Raw genomic sequence first — 18,881 nt, 5'->3', positions numbered from 1 at the left:
AGCAACCTCCTTCCACTTTGATAAAACCTGCTTTTATAAACTACTTCAGGCAAAGGATGTGTTTTAGTCAGGTGAAAAGAACACTGAAGGAGGCAAAGGTTTGATGAAGTTGTTTATCTAACCTGCTCATAGTTGGAAAAGGTCACTCCAGAGCTGAATAAAATTATTTGAATAGAACAAGGGTAAAATGCAGATAGATCACTGGAATAAAGAGAGTTGTACATTCAGAGTAACCACACATGCTTTTGTAAGTACCAGTACAGTCATGTATACTGTAAGTCTTCATTATGTCATGCATTTGGGTGTTCATTATTGCCGACAAGTCCCTCAGTGGTGTGTGGGAGACTGTGAGTAGGCCACCATAATCCACAACATTAAAGGAAGGAATACCAGCCAGTGCCCTTGTTAGTGTTTTGCATGATAGAAATACCTCCAGCCACCTCTGCAACCTGAAATAAAAATCACAAAAATTGTCTGTTAAAGTTCCATTGATGCAGCTGATTTGCATTTATCTTTCTGTTTAATATATGAGTTGTGATATAAACTTGCTGATATCAAAATACAGTACTTTTGTGCATATAGTTATTAATTGGTCTCCTGATCAGTCATGTATTAAAATATTGCTATCTATCTATCTATCTATTGCCAGACGCCTCAATCCCATTTGGGGTGGCCACAAACAAATCGCCTCCAAGTCGCCTTGTCCCCCGCCATCTCACTGCCCTGCTCCCAACTCACACCCCCCTCTCTCATATACCTCTCCACCCCATCCCTCCATCTCATCCTCGGCCTCCCCCTCCCTCTTCCCCCCTCCACCTCACTCACATACACTCTCTTCGTCAGTCTTTTACCCTCCATCCTCTCCACATGGCCAAACCACCTCAGTGTGTTCCTCATAACACTTCCTATCACATCCACATCCACACCACAACGCTCCTTTATATCCTCATTCATCACCCTGTCTCTCCATGTGACTCCACAGGCTCCTCTTAAATAACTCATTTCCACTGCTCTCACTCTTGACTTGCTAATCTTTGTAATATACCACACTTGTATGTTAATGTCAGTAAGCCATTCACTGAACTGTTTCTATGAATTTTTAGTCATACTCGTCACAGTATACTTGTATATTTAAGTCCTGTTTTGATTCATCTTGAAAAACAGCTGAATATTTATAATAAAAGTCTGTGTCTGTACTTATTATTACCCTTTTCCTCCTGGTGGCAGGTGGGGGCAGCCATCCACTCACACAGCATAGTGCTGCCTTTAGGTGATTCCACACTGAGTGCCAAGCCTAATAGTTTCCGAAACCAGGAAACCATTTACAGCACTGGATAGTAACCATATAACCAAATATACTGTAACAGGGTGATGCAGCCTAGGTGCCCTTGTTAACTGGGTGGAGAGATGCAAATACAGTGGCCATCCAGGAACCAAACCTCATCCCCATAGCTTACTGTGGTGAGGTGTTGTCTGCCACAAGGAACATCATTTCACTGCACAAAACAGCCTTCAGGGGATGTTGATTGCCTGTGGTTGATGGATCTGCTTGCCCAGACAGACAAGGGTTACTCTGCTACCACTGTACAACTACCACTACTATACATCTCTTCCTTTCCTACTTCCCTCTGCTTCCCATCTCAAAATTCCCGCCTCAACTCACATCTAAACCCTGCCTTCCCACGTTTCAGTGTCCCATCCCTCACTCAGCCTCTCTTGTATCTCATTGTCTCTCTCTGTCATAATCTCGTCCAGCTTTCCTGCTTACACAAGACTATTTTATTCATGTCAGGAAGAATCATGTATTAGAAGTTTTTATATTCATTGTCTCATTCTAAAGGTGGTAGGAGTTGGTGACCATCATCCACTCACGTGATGTAATGCTGTCTACTTCCTCCTCCTGTGTCTGTCCTCCTTTCTTCCAATTTCTCCATCATCCTGTCAATTTTTAATAGACAGTCTCTCATTCTCCATCCTGTCCACTCCATCCCTGCATCTCATCCTTGGTCTCCCCCTCCACCCTTCTCATACTCTCCTAGTCAGTCTCTCATTCTCTATCCTCTCCACACCATCCCTCTATCTCACCCTTGGTCTCCCTCTCCACCTCACTCACATTATCCTTCCCAGTCTCATTCTTCATCCACATCATCCCTCCCTCATCCTTGGTCTGCCCCTCCATCTCATCCTTTGGTCTTCCTCTCCACCTCACTCACATTATCCTATTCTGTTTCATTTTCCATCCTCTCCACACCATCCTTCCATCTCATCCTTGGTCTCCCCCTCCACCTCACACACACATTCTCCTAGTCAGTCTCTTATTCTTCACCTGCTCCACTCTCTCTCTCCATCTCATCCTTGGTTTCCCCCTCCACCCCTCTTATGTACTCCTAGTCAGTCTCTCATTCTCCATGCTCTCCACTCCACCCTTCTGTCTCATCCTCCTCGTTGTTGTATTGAGTCTTCTTGGTTATTAGTCAAAGGTGGGAATGAGTCTCTTTGGTTACTAGTCAAACAGGTGGGAATGAGTCTGCTTGGTTACTAGTCAGACAGGTGAGAATGAGTCTCCTTTATTACTAGGCAAACAGAGTTGGGAATGAGTCTTCTTGGTTACTAGTCAAACGGGAATGAGTCTCTACCTGTCATACTGAAGTGGGAATGAGTCTCCTTGGTTAGCCTACTAGTCAAACTGAAATGGGAATGAGTCTCCTTGGTTAGCCTACTAGTCAAACTGAAATGGGAATGAGTCTCCTTGGTTACTAGTCAAACAGGTGGGAATGAGTTTTTATGAGAAAAAGGAAGGGAATGAAGGAACCGGTGAATGGGGAGGAAAGGAGTAAAGGATGGAAGGCAAAGTGAGATGGAATAAGATAGGTATATGAGAAGGAAGGAAAGGGAATAAAGACACATGAAAAAAGGAAGGAAAAATAGAAGACAAAGAGGAAGGGAGAAAGGAAAGAATGAAGGGGAAAAAAAGAATGCAAAGAGGAAGGAGGGGAAGGAATAAATGAGAAGAAATGGAAAAGTAGGGAAAAATGGAGGAATGGGAAGGAAGGAAAGAAAGAAAGCAGGAAGGAAGGAAGCAAATAAAGAAAGAAACTGCAACGATGGCAGGGAGAAAGGAAGAAAAGAACGAAGGAAAGAAAGGAAAAAAGGAGGAATGAGAAGGAAACAAGTACGAGAGGGAGGAAGAAGGAAGGAAGGGAGCGAGGAATGGATATTCGCCTTCATTTTTATCATTAATTTAGGTAAATCTGTGTAAAAACAACGTAAGAAAATTAATTCGAAACCTATGCAACCATAAAGGTATTAAAATTAACGCGGTATGTTAAAAACATGAACATAAATTCTGTGCATTACGGCTTGTATAATGGTGAGTTTGTTTCATTTTATCTTAACTCCGTGTTATAAAACTAACCTGGACTTTGAATAAATAAACGTAGAAATAAAAAACTTTTTATTATTTTGATATATTAATTAATAACAATTAACCAGCCAATAATATCTTTTTATAAGCTGCTAGGAAAAAAATTGTTTATTATATAATAGCCAAGCAACGTGATATGGCGTCCTAGCAACGTCGGCCATCGTTATATAATTGTCTGTTTTCTGGCTACGTAGGGATTAAAAATTGAAAGTGAGTATTGTCATGTAATTTATATGTTTGTAAGATTAAGTAGAAGCAGTTAGAGTGTATATAACAAAGTGATTGATGTAGTAATGACTGATGGTGTATAGGGTGGCTGGAGCAGGGAATGAAAAATACTTGTTTTACGTGAAAGCCTCGGTGCTGGTGAGGGACGCCTTCACGTGGTGGCAGTCATATGACCCGATGGTGATGCTGCCTGGTTATTCAAATGTCTTTTTCTAACCTCTTATCCCTTAAAAGGAAGATGGTGGACTGTAGGTGGAGGGCAGTTACTAGAGGTGCCAGGGTATCCAATGGGGAGTTGTGGCCACAGACTCATATTAACGTGAACCCAGTGGAGTGAAGGCTGAATTAAGCTGCCCTCTCCTGCAGCCAACCATCCTACATGCAGAGGATAGGGAAGGAGCTGAGGGACATTTGTATAACCAGGCAGTGGAGCTGCCTGGTTGTGTTAGTGCCACCACATGAAGGCAGATCCCATCACTATCACCAGGCCATGTACACGGATGTTTATAAATACACTCTCACTTGTGTCTGCCTTTTTTTTTATGTTTTTTCTCTGGGTTCCTTTCACCAATAGCAACAAGTTATTCATTTAACATCTTTCTTCCATAAATTAGTAAAAGTAGAAATGGTTTAGTTAGACTTTTTGAGGTTTGGTTAGGTTAGGTTGGATCTGGTTTTCTTAGATGAGGTTAAAGTAATGTTTTGTGGGTCTGGGAGGAGGAGAAGCAGAGAGTGAGACATGTTGGCAAGAAATAAGGAGGAAAATCAAATTAAACAGAAAAATCTATCTCTCTGTCTATCTATTGCCAGACGCCTCAATCCCGTTTGGGGTGGCCACAAACAAATCACCTCCAAGTCGCCCTGTCACCCGCCATTTCACTGCCCTGCTCCCAACTCACACCCCCCTCTCTCATATACCTCTCCACCCCATCCCTCCATCTCATCCTCGGCCTCCCCTTCCCTCTTCCCCCCTCCACCTCACTCACATACACTCTCTTCGTCAGTCTTTCACCCTCCATCCTCTCCACATGGCCAAACCACCTCATTGTGCTCCTCATAACGCTTCCAATCACATCCACATCCACACCACAACGCTCCTTTATATGCTCATTCGTCAGCCTGTCTCTCCATGTGACTCCACAGGCTCCTCTTAAATAACTCATTTCCACTGCTCTCACTCTTGACTTGTGTCCTTCCAACAAGGTCCAAGCTTCACTTCCATACGTTAGAGTTGGTATCACAATACTGTCATGTAGTAACTATTTCACTTCCATGCTCACTTCCCTGTTTCTTATCACTGCTTTCAAAAAACAGAAAAAGCTGCGGAAATAAAAAAAAAAAAAAAAAAAAAAGGTAAATTTTTACAAGTTGGCAATACACCCCCCAGGTTGTGCAGTATATTTTTCTGGACCTAACCTAACCTAGTGCAGCGGAATGCTTGCCTTAGAGTTAGGTATCATACTATGCGTTTATGGTGGTAAGATCCCTGAACCACATATTGGCAACTTGTAAAATACCGTACCAAAAAATGATGCCTTATCCACAAGACTCAAGTTTGGCCAAAAGTTAAAAAATTTACCTACAATTGGTTTTCCCAGTAGGTTTTGGTGTGATATGTTTAATTTTGACATTTGAGATTGACTGTTAAATGACTGCCATGTTTATCAATCAACCCGGATCAATTTGCAAAGGAGACGCCATAGAGGCTTTCAAACGCTCTGTGTCCAGGCGTCTTGAAATGAACGGATGTTGAATTTGGCTCTGTGTTATCTTGTTTTTTTTCTTGGAGGGAACAATCGTATGGGCATCAGGCCTTTGGTTCCTTCTTCCTTGCATTAAAAAAAAAAAGAAAGAAAGAGAAAGTCTGGTTAGTACTTGGATGGGTGACCGCCTGGGAACACCAGATGCTGTTGGCATCCCTACGTCAAGTGGGGTTGGTGGAGGATTAGTGCCCCTCCCTGTAAAACAATTAACTCTAAGCCCTTGGCCACCCTGTCTGGGATACATGGCGTCTGGCAATGAATGAATGAATGAATGAGAAAGTCAAAATTGAATGAATCACACACCTAACTATTGGAAAAACAAATTTGAGTGTAAATGGAGTGAGAGTACACCTGTGAACATTTACTGCCTGGTTGTGTTCAGTGTTGTACCACCTAAATGGAGGACAGTGATGTGGAGTTGTTCATTTATACCAGTGCCACCACATGAAGGCACCCACACCAGCCTGTGTAATGGAAGGTGGTATGGAATGGTATGCTATGGTTTGGTGTGCACTGGGATGGTATTGTGTAGGATGGTATGGTATGATCTGGTATTGTGTAGGATGGTATGGTATGATCTGGTATTGTGTGGGATGGTATGGTATGATCTGGTATTGTGTGGGATGGTATGGTATGATCTGGTATTGTGTGGAATGGTATGGTATGATCTGGTATTGTGTGGAATGGTATGGTATGATCTGGTATTGTGTGGGATGGTATGGTATGCAGCGGTTGGGTGTGGGATGGTATTTATTTTTATATTTTTTTATGCAGGGAAGAAGGAACCAAAGGCCAGGAGCCCATAAACCATTCCTTCCAAGAAAAAAACAAAAACAATACGAAAGAGAGCCAAATTCAAGATCCGTTCATTTTGAGATGCCTGGACACACTGCATTTGAAAGACTGGAGATCATAGGAAGTAGGAAATACAGACAGAGGGAGACAGTTCCAGAGTTGACCTTGTGCATAAATGAACGATGTGTGGGATGTTATGGTATGGTATAGTATGGTATGGTATGGTGTGGGATGGTGTGGTATGGTATGGTGTGGTGTGGTGTGGTATGGTGTGGTATGGTGTGGCATGGTATGGTGTGGTATGGTGTGGTATGGTATGGTGTGGTATGGTATGGTGTGGTATGGTATGGTATGGTATGGTGTGGTATGGTATGGTGTGGGATGGTATGGTATGGTATGGTATGGTGTGGGATGGTATGGTATGCATGGGTTATTACTGAGTCACATCTGAATAACTACCCTACATATCCAAACAAAACATTAACTGTCACTTTTTGCTTTCCAGAAGAGTGTGTGGTAATTGATGGCAGTTGCTATTCACCGAGTGCAGCAGTAGTGGAGCAGCGGGTGTGGCCAGACTAGGGTTACCATAATAGTAACATTGTACCAGCCACTGCCCTTACAAGTTTACCTTCACCCTACATGCATGGTTGGAAGGTAAGGCTGGCTGTCTGTGTCTGTCTATCTATCTATCTGTATGTCTGTCTATCTTTTTATCTATCTATGTCTATCTATCTACATTACAGTCTTTTTATAATGGACTTCATGGGGCCCAATCCAGTCTGAAAAAAGCAAAAGTCCGATAAAAGCAACATCTGGACTTCCCTCTGCCAACCCTGACTTTTTCCGATATATCAGACATTAGTCCGGGTCACACCATTGTTTTTCACCGTGGCATCACCAACTGTTTTCACCACCACTGCGGTACTGTACTGTATTATACATTCACTACAATAATCAAATGGTATAATATATATAATAATACTGTACTGTACATTATACACTGATAAACATATCTTTTATTTACCTAATTGTAATGAACATAGCGAAAGTGGAGTTTGTACAGTAGAAATGAGTGTACTGCACAGGTGGGTGATGCACTTATTTAACTTAAAGGTACTTATACTAAACCAGTACTGTGCTGTAATATACTTTAAGGCACACATTCAGAACTTAATTTTGAAACTTAAATTATACTGTACATTACACTACACTCATAATTAAAGGTGTTCCGGACTGCATTGGCTTTAATGAACCTTTCCGATACATAAGAATTTAGTCCAGTCAGCTCTGCAAGTCCGATAAAAGCGAATTCCAGTATATTGAAGTCCATTATGTCGAGGTATTACTGTATCTGTGTGTCGTCTGTCTGTCTGTCTGTCTCTGTCCATATCTGTCTCTGTCTGTCTGTCTGCCTTTCTGTCTATCTATAGCCAAACACCGTAATCCCATGAGGAGTGGCCACAAACAAATTGTCTCCACCACATCAATCACTCCACTATGGTATGAAGTGCATTAGTGTGGATGTTTATGCCCGTGGGGTGCAGTCAGGATTCCAGGGGCTTGATTGATGAGTGGATGAGTGTGTGTCTCATTTGTTTTGGCAGATTTTTGGTCAGTTTCTCATATCAGTTTTTTTCCTTGCTGGAGGGTGAAGTGCTTGAAAGGGTACAGCAGGGAAGAAAGGTTGCTGGTTCCTTGAAAGCATTGATAAGAAACAGGGAAGTGAGCATGGAAGTGAAAAAGTTACTACATGACAGTATTGTGATACCAACTCTAACGTACGGAAGTGAAGCTTGGACATTGTTGGAAGGACACAAGTCAAGAGTGAGAGCAGTGGAAATGAGTTATTTAAGAGGAGCCTGTGGAGTCACGTGGAGAGACAGGCTGACGAATGAGGATATAAAGGAGCGTTGTGGTGTGGATGTGGATGTGATAGGAAGCGTTATGAGGAACACACTGAGGTGGTTTGGCCATGTGGAGAGGATGGAGGGTGAAAGACTGACGAAGAGAGTGTATGTGAGTGAGGTGGAGGGGGGAAGAGGGAGGGGGAGGCCGAGGATGAGATGGAGGGATGGGGTGGAGAGGTATATGAGAGAGGGGGGTGTGAGTTGGGAGCAGGGCAGTGAAATGGCGGGGGACAGGGCGACTTGGAGGCGATTTGTTTGTGGCCACCCCAAATGGGATTGAGGCGTCTGGCAATAGATAGATAGACTGAACCCTACTTCATCCTTAGGTGGGAAAAAGGTGTGAATGATGATGATGATGATGGTGATGCCAGTGATGGTGATGATAAGTGATGATGATAGTGCTGGTGATGATGATAATGACAGTGATGATGTTGATGATGATGATGACATTGATGATATGATGTTGATGTTAACAGTGATGATAATGATGAATGATGATGATGATAACAGTGATGATGATGGTGGTGGTGATGATAATGATGAAATGATAGCGGTAATGGCATTGACAGTGACGATGATGATGATGATGATAATTATGAACGTCATTTCTAAGCAAGGTATACAATATTGCTTTTTGGTTTCCAGTAGAGTGTGGGTTGGCATACACAAGAGCCTCACCAACCACACCAATAATGCAGCCTTGGGTATCAACAACACTGGTTCCAATAATATGAACATTGTAACAGGCACAGTCTTCACAAATACACACCAACCGTCCCACTACAACATCAAGGTAATTATTGTGTGTCTAAACGCTAAGAAAGAGGGAAATGCAAAGTCCTGATTTATTTATGATTATTTCTGAAGGAAGTGAGTAAGATGGAGTGTGTTTAGCCTTCCTATATCATTGCTAACTGCACTTTGTAATGTGGGATGCAGGCTGACAATATCCAATAACCACAGGCATTGGAAAACAGACAGTAAAATATCAGGAGTTTGCTTTCCACTCTGCCATTTAACATTTAGGCATACAACTCCTCTACTGTACATTAATTCCTGTTGTAGCTACAGTATATATAGTTGGTTTGTTTATATCTGATTGAACTTGGCCAATCCCCCAACTTGAATACTGAGTTATGGTTGTTTGAAATTCAGTGACTTTAATTATGTTGTAGGAATGAGTCTCCTTGGTCACTAGTCAAATTTACCCTCCAAGCTGTCAACCAAGCAGAAAAGGGTTGCAAATCTTTGTCAGGTAGAACAAACAGACTACTGTAGTTAGTTAGTTAGTTGCAGTCCCTCACACTGCCTAGTATTGTTAGTTAGTTGCAGTCCCCCACACTGCCTAGCATCGTCCTTTCGGGGTATGGGTAGGGCACTGAGGGATGTTTTTATACCCAGGCAGCTCCACCACTGGGTTATATTAGTGCCACCAGGTGAATAGAGAGAGTCAGATACAACTTCATTAACCCCTTCACTATTAAGGCATTCTCTGGCAGAGGGAAGTGTCTGTTTGTACCCGGAATGAAGGAATATATGTCTGGCACTTTCTTCTTTAGATTATGCTGGATTTAAAGTACCGGTACTGTTGTTGTTGTGGCCATGGGTGTATCTGACTCTTGTGGACTGCAGGCTGAAGCTACCTTTCTCCTGGAGTCCACCATCTCTCTTTTGGGGGATAGGGAGGAAGGGGAGGGACAGTTATATAGCAGTGGCCTTGTTATAATTGTGTCACCACATGAAGGCATCCACCACCACCCAGAATGACAAGTAAAGGTGACATAAAGATAACAAATAAAGACATAATTCCATACATTGCACCCAGAATGTGACTCAGTAAAGGTTTATGGATTATACTCCTTACTGACACTTTATTTATGGTGCAGCTTTTATGTAATTTCTCCTGCTTTACTCCACTCTTCAAGTCAGTCTTTCATTCTTCATCCTCACCACCCACACCCTCCATCTCATCATCAGTCTCTCACACTCACTTATGCTCTTCTAGTCAGTCTCTCATTCTCCATCATCTCCACCTCATCCCTCCATCTCATCTTCAATCTCCACTTCACTCACTTATGCTCTTCTCTCCAATCCCTCACTCTGGATTTTCTCCACCCAGTCCCTCCATCTCATCCTCAGTCTCCACTTCACTCACCTTTACTCTTCTATTCAGTCTCTCATTCTCCATCTTCTCCACCCCATCCCTCCATCTCATCCTCGGTCACCACCTCACTTGGCAATATTTTTTTAGCCAGGCTCATTCTGCATCCTCATCACATGGTATTCTCATATTCTTCGTCTTCACCCCATCCCCTCATCTCATTCTCCACCTCAGTTATACTCTTCTAGTCAGTCTCTCGTTTTCCATCCTCCTCACATGGTACCTTTATTATATTTGTCTCACATTTTCTATCTTATATTTTATTCCCCATTTCCACCCCATCACCTTATCTCATCCTCAGTCTCCACCTCACTTATACTCTTCTAGTCAGTCTCTCATTCTCCATCCTCATCACATGGTACGTTTATTAAATCTGTCTCATTTTCTCTGTTATTCACCATCTCCACCCCATCCCTCCGTCTCATCCTCAGTCTCCACCTCACTTATACTCTTCTAGTCAGTCTCTCATTCTCCATCCTCATCACATGGTACGTTTATTATTTCTGCTTCTCATTTTCTCTCTCATTATTTCTCACATTTTCTCTCTCATTTATCATTATTATTTATTTCTGTCTAACATTTTCTCTCTCATTTATCATTATTATTTATTTCTGACATTTTCTCTCTTATCTTTGCAGGTGATAAGCCGTATGGGGAGTGTCAAGATCACCAACACAGCTACAATCACTTCCGCACGTCACCCTTCACCTACGTCATCTCAGATCTTCACTTCAGTCTTCCGCACTTCACCAGCCACTAGCATCGTACCAGCAAGTTGTCCTGATGCTGTCGATTCTGCAGTTATTATTATTATGATTATTATTATTATTATTATTATTTTTTTCATGATTTTTAATGCTGCCGGCTAAAGTTTGTGTGTGTGTGTGTGTGTGTGTGTGTGGTTAGGATGCTGTTGTTGCCTCAGGGTCATACAAACTTGAACCCAGTGAACTGCAGGCTGAAGTTACCTTTCTCTTGCAGTCCACCATAGTCCTTTTTGGGGGACAGGGAAGGGGTTGAGGGACGTTTGTATAACCCGGCAGTGCAGTCCCTTGGTTGTATCAGTGCCACCACCTGAAGGCACCTCTTGTTTGTCCCCCTCCCCTGTACAGACATGGATATGGTCTGTGTTTGTGCTGTACTTCCTGTTATCTTCAGTCAATCAGTCAAGTCAGTCAGTCAATCAATCAATCAGTCAGTGAGTCAGTCAATCAGTCAGTGAGTCAGTCAATCAGTCAGTGAGTCAGTCAGTCAATCAGTCAGTCAATCAATCAATCAGTCAGTGAGTCAGTCAATCAGTCAGTCAGCCAGTCAGTCAATCAGTCAGTCAATCAATCAATCAGTCAGTGAGTCAGTCAATCAGTCAGTGAGTCAGTCAATCAGTCAGTCAGCCAGTCAGTCAATCAGTCAGTCAATCAATCAATCAGTCAGTGAGTCAGTCAATCAGTCAGTGAGTCAGTCAATCAGCCAGTCAGTCAATCAGTCAGTCGATCAGTCAGTCAGTCAATCAGTCAGTCAGTCAGTCAGTCAATCAGTCAGTCAGTCAGTTAATCAGTCAGTCAGTCAGTTAATCAATCAGTAAATCAGTCAATCAATCATCATCATCATCATACTTACCTTTATTGTTTTCGCACCTGTGGATAGGGTGAGGTAGAATAATATCATCATCATCCACACCTCTGACCCACTCAGTATGGGGTGAGGTAAGAAACAAACAGCAAAGAACCAAACCTGATAGAAGGACAAACCAACATAACGTCTGCCCTGTTGACTGGGCCACACACTCACTCACTCACCATTCAAGCCCCTGGAATCCTCACTCCAGCTTCTCCTAATATTTTACACTGATAATTAATGTGACAGCCAGCAGCATTAGTAATAAGTCCTCATTATAAAGCACATTACTAGTACATTATTAGCACATTACTAGCACAGTCCTCAAAATAAAGCACATTCCTAGCACATCACAAGCATTATTTTTGGCAACGAAGGCCACAGTAACGTATAGAGGAATTGTTATAGAAAAGAATGCCATTGATACCTTGAAGCTTATTAGCCAGATTTACAGCACCAAGTTAAGTGGAAATAATTGTGATCAGAATATTTTGATATATTATAACACCCTAGCCTTTATTTTTAGTATTTCTTTCTTTCAATATATTTTTGCATTTAAGTCCATATTAACGTAAAGAACTATTGCCTTTTCAAGATCCATTGGTACCTTTAAAGCCTGTCTTGAGTTACTAAAAAATACCCTGCCAGATGTATGGGAAGATTTCAGATATTTTGCAACCTATCCCTGACTTACAATACAGTACCAGTTATGTGGCTAAAGTTACAATACCAATTATGTGGCTAAGTTACTTACAATACAGTACCAGTTATGTGGCTAAGTTACTTACAATACCAGTTATGTGGCTAAAGTTACTTACAATACCAGTTATGTGGCTGAAGTTACTTACAATACAGTACCAGTTATGTGGCTAAAGTTACTTACAATACAGTACCAATTATGTGGCTAAAGTTACTTACAATACAGTACCAATTATGTGGCTAAAGTTACTTACAATACAGTACCAATTATGTGGCTAAAGTTACAATACCAATTATGTGGCTAAAGTTACTTGCAATACAGTACCAGTTATGTGGCTAAAGTTACTTACAATACCAATTATGTGGCTAAGTTACTTACAATACCAATTATGTGGCTAAGTTACTTACAATACAGTACCAATTATGTGGCTAAAGTTACTTACAATACCAATTATGTGGCTAAAGTTACTTACAATACCAATTATGTGGCTAAAGTTACAAAACCAATTATGTGGCTAAAGTTACAATACCAATTATGTGGCTGAAGTTACAATACCAATTATGTGGCTGAAGTTACAATACAGTACCAATTATGTGGCTGAAGTTACTTACAATACAGTACCAATTATGTGGCTAAAGTTACAATACCAATTATGTGGCTGAAGTTACAATACAGTACCAATTATGTGGCTAAAGTTACAGTATTTTTGCCAATTTTCCCCCAATTATGATAGATAGATAGATAGATAGATATATACAATACCCAGCCAGTTGTATGAGGCTGTATTTGAACATATCCCTTGTTTTATAATGAGGACTGAGTGTATGGTAAATGTAAATGAATTATGTATATTATTGTATGTTGTTGTAACCCCATCACAACTACCCTTATTGGTCTTGGCCTAAATTCAGTAGCATTATTATTATTATTATTATTGTTATTATTATTATTATTATTATTATTATTATTATTATTATTACTATTACTATTATTATTACTATTATTGCTATTATTATTATTATTATTATTATTTTTATTACTATTATTATTATTATTATTTGGTGTTGTTATGGGGTTAAATATGTACTGTACTATGTGCTCACGTTTCAGCAGGTGTGTATATACATTCGTTAAGGTGACATACAGGTAAGCCAGTGTGTTGGTAGTAATATTAAGGCATATCCCACTCACTTGGTGTACATCCTTGTCACTTTAGTCCTGCCATCTCTACACTACTATTAGTCAGCTTAGGACAGGCATGTAAAACTATCTGTCTATCTGTGTCTATCTATCTATCTGTGTGTCTATCTATCTATCTTGCTATCACATCAAAACTGTCTATCTGTCTATCTATTGCCAGACACCTTAATCCCATAAGGGGTAGCCACAAACACATCACCTCCATGTCGCTCTGTCCCCTGCCATTTCCCTGCCCTGCTCCCAGCTCACACCCCCCTCTCTCATATACCTCTTCATTCCATCCCTCCATCTCATCCTTGGCCTCCCTCTCCCTCTCCGCCCCTCCTCCTCATTCACATACACTCTCCATGTCAGTCTCTCACTCTCCATCCTCTCCACTTGGCCAAACTACCTCAGTGTGTTTCTCCTGATGCTTTCTATCACATCCACATCCACACAACACTCCTTCACTTCCTCATTTGTCAGTCTGTCTCTCCATTAACTCCACCTGCTCCTCTCAAAGTAACTCCTTTCCACTGCCCTCACTCTTGCCTTGTGTCCCTCCAACAAGGGGTTCAGTACAGCCTTGATATCACCCTTCAGTACCACAGGCCTGTCCTAATGTAAATATAATGGTCCTTTAGCAACAGGAATGAGTGAAATAGAGTGTTATCCAGAGTGACAGGGGTGAGAGCTGCTTCCACAGTCTGGTTTATTTATTTATTCATTTAGTTATTTATTTTGCATCCCAGTGAAGGAGAAAATACAAAAAACTTCCCCAAAATGGTAAGCCCCATTGGTGAGCAAGAAAAAACTCACTAAAGGATTTCCTAGACCCCATCCTTATTACTATCTGTTTTATTTGCCTTCTCACCAGTAAAGCAAGGTTGACTGGAGGTGTATGGAGGTCATTGAGGATTCCTTGTTAACTTTTTAAATAATTCTCATGTTACTGGTTTTGTTGGTCTTTTTCTGTTCACCAAAATACTTAGTCTCACTGAAGAGATATGGCTTTCACGGGTATTTCCTGTATTTCACTGGTACTTCATGGTAACTGTTGTGGTGGTGGTTATATTCATGGTTTGTGCATCACCATCATCATCATCACTGCTGGTAACTTGAAGCATAGACACAGGAGTAAAGGTTGTCTTGGTTACCATCTTAACAGCCACCAGACACTGTGGAAGCAGCTTATTCTATTGTATTTTTTTTGGCAGTACTTTATTTATTGGTTCTGGCATTGCTCAGTTATTCTTTATTGTATTTCCGTCTTTATTGTTCAGTTAAAGGCCAGTAGAATTGAGACTGAGATGGTTTGGGCATGTGGAGAGGATGTGGAATGACAGTTGGGTGCAGAAAGTGGGATGTGTGAATGTTGGGGGTGGGGTTGTGAGAGGCAGACTGAAAAAGACCTGGGATGAGGTCATAGACTGTGACCTCAGGGATAAGGGACTGAATAGGGAGGCTGCCAGAGATTGAGCAGCATGGAGAGCCGCCATTAGGTGACCAAGGCCAATGAAAGCAAGTACAGTGCGTTTGAGTCTTTAAAAATGAAACAATTCAGAAACTGTTTTATGGAGAAAAGGATTACTTACAATAGGAGGAACACACTGAGGTGGTTTGGCCATGTGGAGAGGATGGAGAGTGAGAGACTGATGGGGAGAGTGTATGTGAGTGGGGTGGAAGGGGAGCGAGGGAGGGGGAGGTCATGGAGGGATGGAGTGGAGAGGTATGTTAGAGAGGGGGGTGTGAGCTGGGAGCAGGGCAGTGAAGTGGCGGGATACAGGGCGACGTGGAGACGATTTGTTTGTGGCCACCTCATATGGGATTAAGGTGTCTGGCAATAGATAGATAGATAGACAATAGGGGTGCTCAACCAGTCACATTGGACCTTTGGCAGAGTACTGTATGCTGGAACCTTCTCTAAGTGAAAATGTGCAGCATTACTTAATGGTTTTCAGACACTGATGCTTAAATTGTAATGACTAATATCAGTATTGTTGTTATGGCCACAGGCTTGTCTGAACATGATCCCAGTGGACTGAAGGCTGATGTTCTTCACCAGCTGTCCACCACCTGTCTTTAGAAGGACAGAGAAGGGATACAGTACAGGGACATTTGTATAACCAGGCATCAGAACTGCTGGATTGTATTCCTGCCACCATGAGCAGGTGTCCCCCTCCAGCACTGTAAAACACAGTTATTTTGTGTATGTAAATAAGTTAATGAAAGCAGAGTACAGCCTGCCAAGTGAAGTTCCCAGCAAGTCTGTTAGATTGTGAAGCTGTGTTGTTTTGCTAAGAAGGTTGAGCACCAATCTTAGGCGTCATTTGCTTCTTTGTGTTTAGATGCACTGTAGGATATTAAGATTTATGATTTACTTATCACAGTTTATGACAGTAGTTAGGGATAGCCATTAACCCCTTTCAGCCTGGGAATGTCATTTTTATTTTATTCTTTCCATTGTCTTTCTATCATCTATTCCAGCAGGAGTGTACATAGGCAGCCTAGGCTAGCCATCCATCCATCATCTATTCCTTTATTATCCCATCAGAAGTGTAGGCACCCTAGGCTAGCCATCCATCCATCATCTATTCCTTTATTATCCCATCAGAAGTGTAGGCACCCTAGGCTAGCCATCCATCCATCATCTATTCCTTTATTATCCCATCAGAAGTGTAGGGGGCCCTTTGTTTATACTTGCTACCATCCATCCAGTTCTTTACTTTGCTAGGCTGTGGACGGTGGGCTATACCAGGGAATATATATATACCAGTACTAACAGGGAGGAGTGTTGTAAGTAGGCCAGTAACGTGCAAGTGTATAGGTAAGGAAGGAAAATAATGTGCAGGTACGGGCAGAAATGAGTGTGTAGGATGGTTGTCGTCTCACCTGAACTTAATCCAGACTTTCGTCCTCTTCTGGTTTATTTCACATAGCTTAGGAACAGAATCAGGTGATGCAACAACTCCACTCATTCCATAGCACTTCTTTGTGGACAGTATCATTTTCTAGTGCTTATCTCTTCCTACAGCTGATGATGCAAGATGGAGTGATGGCAATTTTAGGCCAAGTTAGAATAAAAAGGGTATAGCAGGCCATGATGAATCAGAATTCCTTGTGAATGTGGATCCTGTTGATTGGTTGGTGGATATTCCAGTGATATTCACCCCGTCAGAGCAATAATTAGGTGGGGTGGGTGGAGATGAATGGGTGGGGTGGGCTAGGTTGGTGGGTGGAGGTGGGCCAAGCCAGGAGCAGTACTACTGTATACAGCTGTGGATGGGGTTGTTTTAGATAGCTAGGCTGGTGAGGTGCAGGTCAGTGGTATAAACAACTACTGATCCTAAGTTGCCCTTTTCAGAGTACAGGGGCTTAAGGCAAAGGTATTGTAATCCAGAGCATTTAAGGGTAGGAGACTGACCTATGCCCTTGGTAGCATTTTATGTAATAGAAAAGGTTCCAGTCACATACAGTACAGGTTGAAAAGGTCCCAATCACGTACAGGCCGTAAAACCTATCATGTCAGCCACAGTTCATTCTGACCCAAGACCACCAGGCACATTCCCCTCGTCATTCTCCCACCAGCTTCACTCTCATTCTCTTTTCCCTCGTCTCTCCAGCCATTCTCACATTTCCTTTGAGTCATGTCCCCAGTCAAATCATAGGACTGTAGGTAATATTCTGAGTGCCTTTGTAGGTGTCAACATTTTCTTAGCATTTTATTCAGTGTATTACACCTCAGTTACTTCCTTCAACACAAAAACTTATCTTCAGGTTTTATTCTTGGTGCCACTGGATAATTTTATTCAGCTCGAGAGACCACTGATAGTGGTTGTAAATGTTGTATCTGACTCGTAAAGTTTGATAAGTATCCCCTAAGCTGAATAAATGGATAGAAAGAAAAGAAAATGACATTCAGGCTGAAAGGCTAACTAGTCAGTACTTTATTTTTAATGTTTTAGACTCACTTCCACCTTCTCAGCGTTTATACTGACAGTTTCTCTTTTCTTTTCAGGTGGCTGCAGACTTCACCCAGTCCCTCAGTCCTTCCCTCTTCCCAATCCTTTATCCTTACCTCCTTCCTCCCTCTCTCCACCTCTCCTTCCTGTCTACGATGTGGGCCGACGCAGCATCCTCCTTCCCTCTATCTTCTCTCTTTCTCTCCTTCTGTGTGTGTGTGTGTGTGTGGCTTGTATTGTCATTGGTTAAGGGGCTCACTGTCACCTCTACTTCAGTGATTTATTTTGCATATTATACCTAGAAATACTTAGGTGTCAATATGTATAAATAATCCATCAAGGGGGAGGTGGTAGGGAGTGTCCTTAACCAGTGGCAATATGAGCCATGATGTGCAGGGGTGGTGGGGGAAGGGAAAGGGCTGGGAGGGGAGGAGGGGAGGGGTGGGCAGGGGTTTAGATAGGGCCAGATTACCCAATCCCTAACGGGATTATACGGGGTTGGCCTTGCCGGCGGGGCAATCTGTCTCCCCATCTCGGCCCCAACCCATCGTTTCCTTCTTCCCCTCCCAGCTTTACCGCCTTTCTCTTCCCCCACCTGGCCAGCTCCAGTGGGTTCCCCCCCCCCCACACCTCCATCAGGTGTGCTCTGACTCAGTCACTCACCCCAGCCAAGATGGTGGTGGTGGTGGTGCTGGTGGTGGGAGTGTGTGTGTGTATGTATGTATGTGTGTGTGTGGAGACTTAGTTCTACCACACACATACATACATACATGTGTACACAACACACTCCCACCACCAGCACCACCACCACCATCAGTGGCTGGTGGTAGTGGTGGTGGTGGTGGGGTGCAGTGTGTGGAGACCCCCCACACACACTGCACCCTACCACCACCACCACCCTCAGTGCTGTGGTGGACTTAGTGAGGGGAGGGTGTGGTGGCTGCTGCTGCCACACCCTCCTCTCACTGGGCTCCACCCTGATGCCTGGGGTGAGTGACTGGGCCAGACACCCTGGTGGAGGTGCAGCTGGAGCTGGCCAGGTCACCCCACCCCTGCACATCAGTGTGAATGACGCTTCCTTTCTTTTATTTATATATTTTCTCTTCTATTACAGGTCTACTAATATATCTTTTTTACAGGTTTTT

Source organism: Coenobita brevimanus, chromosome 3, assembly GCF_032717465.1.
Source record: "Coenobita brevimanus isolate Jiangsu-jjx chromosome 3, ASM3271746v2, whole genome shotgun sequence".
Lineage (NCBI taxonomy): Eukaryota > Metazoa > Arthropoda > Malacostraca > Decapoda > Coenobitidae > Coenobita > Coenobita brevimanus.
Note: the sequence above shows the minus strand (reverse complement) of the source record.